The sequence below is a fragment of the Macaca nemestrina genome, chromosome 3 (assembly GCF_043159975.1).
Source record: "Macaca nemestrina isolate mMacNem1 chromosome 3, mMacNem.hap1, whole genome shotgun sequence".
Taxonomy (NCBI): domain Eukaryota; kingdom Metazoa; phylum Chordata; class Mammalia; order Primates; family Cercopithecidae; genus Macaca; species Macaca nemestrina.
The window spans coordinates 174,821,846-174,825,145 of NC_092127.1; the positions used below are offsets into that span (position 1 = coordinate 174,821,846).

A 3,300-nucleotide genomic window follows, 5' to 3' on the forward strand; every position below is an offset into this window, starting at 1 on the left:
TGCTTTACCAATTTGCATTTTTGCCAGCAATGCAAAGGGTTCCCTTTTCACCACATCCTTACCAACACTTATTGTCTCTTGTCTTTTTGATAATAGCCATTCTAACAGGTATAAGGTGTTATCTCATTGCGGTTTTAATTTGCATTTCACTAATGATTAGTGGTGTTGAGCACTTTTTCATATACCTGTTGGGCATTGGTGTATCTTCATTTAAAAAAGTCTGTTTAAGTCATTTCCCCATATTTTAATTAGATTTTTTTCTGCTATTGAGTTATATAAGTTACTTACAGATTTTCTTAATTATTAAATAAAAATGAATATAGAGAGAAGTTTAAATAACTTGTTCTCATACCCACTAAATTGCATTGCCCATCTCCAGATGTGGCCGCATTTACTTTGGAGAACACTGTGAGAGAGAGACACACATAAAATTATAACAATATCAACACTCCCAAAAATTGTAAATATAGGATAATTTTATTTATCTGATTACTATATCCTTCCAATAGAGTCAGATCTCTTTGTCTGAAATATTTTATTTGTTCAGAAGTGTTAGCTCTTCATTTATATTAATCAATGGACGACTCATCACAGATGTCACCTTGGAAGCCTATACTTAGGTCTGCAGAAAATTTTCAGATGTCTTAGAGAGTTTCTGTCTGTCTTCAGGGTTGCTTGGCTACTGAAGAGAAATGTTAACAGCTGTGGGAGAAGCAATTAGTGTCCATTCTGTCCTGATTGACAATTCTGCAAAATGCCCAGTAGCATTTTCTCTGGTTTTACAAAATGGCGACCTTCTGTTTCAGAGTGCTGGGTAGCTATTGAGTTCTGGTACAGTTATCATCACGCGGATGCCCCATGTGGCTCCCAATTAGGGAATCAAGCTTAATTTCACTCCCTGACCAGACTGAAATATAAAAGAGAAAGATAAGACCTTCATAGTGCGGTATGAACAGAGATTTCTGGCAAGCAGAATACATGAATATAAACTTTTAGGAGTATTCAATTAAAAATGCAAAGGCAGAGCTCTCTGAGAAACGGGGAGGCACTGGATGAAAGGAGAGAGATTAGTGAGAGCCTGGCAATGAATGTACTGTTTTCATACAATGCCCTAATCAGGAGGACAAGTGGCAGTTTATATGAAGCAGTAAGACTCAGAACAATGCCTTTCCCAGGGAAGCAGTCACTACAAAACAAGGGCTACGGTCACCACAAAACAGGACAATACTGACTTATACACATGAAAGAGAATAATTGCTTGAAGACGTTATGCCTGACATCTGGTGAGCCTCCTCAGTCTAGAAACAAAAATACTAAGAACTGGAAAACAGTGGGTTATTTTTCTTTGGCTTCCAGACTTGCTATTTTTCTATGTATTTTATATTATCCCAATTATCTTAGTTAGTGCATTAATATAGAAATAGTATGGTTTTCCATTGTCCCTAATGAAGACTATTAGGAAGACATTTTATGCTCTTATTTTTTAATGAAATTCAATTTAAAGTTACTGTATCAGATCTTATTAACTACTACATTATAATACATAATATTTCATTGGGGGCAAAGTGCTTAAATCAAAAATTAGATCCGAACTTCAAGAATGTAAACTATGATTGTGACATAGCCGTGGTCCTTTGCATAGATTTCATCCTGTGTAAAATAAAAACTTTGCTCATGTCAAGTTTTAATCAAATATGTCCCCAGGAAATACTAAGACATGGAAGACCTGTGAAGAAATTTCGCCATTTTATTTTTTAAATAATAGGATGTCCAGATTAAAGGTTGCACGTATTTTAGGGGAGGATGAGACGTGAATAAAGAAGTTGACCCACACTGTATCATTTTATTTTAAAGAAGCTAAATGAGAAGTGTTTATTTAATTAATTAATCAAGTATATGTAAGCACCGACTGCATGCTGACCATTGAGTTATTCATACTGGGATGGAGTAGGCAGCTGGAGGCACATAGCCCCAGTCTCCAGTACATTGTAGCTTCTCCAAACAATATGTATTAAAAAATGGACAGAGACCTTGTTCTCTCTCTCTCTCTCTTTTTTTTTTTTTTTTTTTTTTTGAGACGGAGTTTCACTCTTGTTGCCCAAGTTGGAGTGCAATGGTGCCATCTCTGCTCACCGCAACCTCCGCCTCCTGGGTTCAAGCGATTCTCCTGCCTCAGCCTCCCAAGTAGCTGGGATTACAGGCATGCACCACCACACCTGGCTAATTTTGTATTTTTAGTAGAGACAGGGTTTCTCCATGTTGGTCAGGCTGGTCTCGAATTCCCGACCTCAGGTGATCCACCCACTTTCCCAAAGTGCTGGGATTACAGACGTGAGTCACTGTGCCTGGCCTGTTCTCTTCTTTAAAGGAACAAATAATCTAGTTGAAACTAACAGATACTATCCCATTACTCTTTATCATACATGTGTGAGGAAGGAAATATTTTAGGCTAATTTCGTGAAGGAGGAAACTGAGGCTCTGGAAGCTTATTTACTCAAGGTCAGAGAACTAGAGAGTAACGGAACAAATAATTCAGCACCGCCTGTCTGACTCTAGAGTCCCAGCTACTGATTTAGACTTGCAACTTACAGCTGCTGATAGGCCAGTCTTCTAAGATCTAGAGACTGTTCTCAAGGATCTCCTGTTAATCCTTCGTTCCTTTACTCTTAAATATGTTTTCTCCCCTTATCTGTTATTCACCCCTAGAAATGCTATTGAACAACAATTCAAACTCCTATGGGAAATCTTCCAGCTATAATTATGAAAACACAAGAAAGCAGGTACCCCCAAAGCTTATGGAAAAACCATATTTCAAGTCAAACCTTGAGGGCTACGTGGCCAGTCATTTGGCATGCACCCAGGGTTCCGAACAACCATGACCAGGACAACCAATAGGCAGGAATGTTTTCTTTGTCATTCCTGGACAGAAGGAACCTTTCTCAATGATTTTCTGTCACCACTTGAAATGATAAGTTTTATGAACAGTTTAACGGCCAAATAAAAGATCTCAGGATACCCCACGGAAGGGATTCTCAATTTTGCAATTCTCTCAGGACGTTTCACAGATTTGTTTCAAGGACACATTGATGTTCCAATTTTCACCAGCATTCAGAGTTGCCCATTTCTCCTGTAACAGCTCAGGTCAGGGAGGGCCCAGCTGAGACTAGAGATAAAGCACATTAGATAGTTGACAGTCAATGAAATATGGGACCTTGATTTCAGCTGATAATAATAGAAAGGTTTTTGGTTTACAGTTTAATTTTTTTTCAAAACCCTAATACACTTGGATAAAAGTAACTA

The 3,300-nt window shown here is 38.0% G+C and overlaps 1 long non-coding RNA gene across 1 annotated transcript; it reads right to left on the minus strand.

Annotated features, from left to right (window-relative positions):
* Window positions 1-458: 458 nt before the first annotated feature.
* Window positions 459-2,900, minus strand: LOC139362226 (uncharacterized). Its single transcript, XR_011620649.1, has 2 exons — window positions 2,823-2,900; window positions 459-907 (listed from the first exon to the last, which is right to left on the minus strand). It is a non-coding gene; the product is annotated as an uncharacterized lncRNA (long non-coding RNA).
* Between the last annotated feature and the right edge of the window lie 400 nt (window positions 2,901-3,300).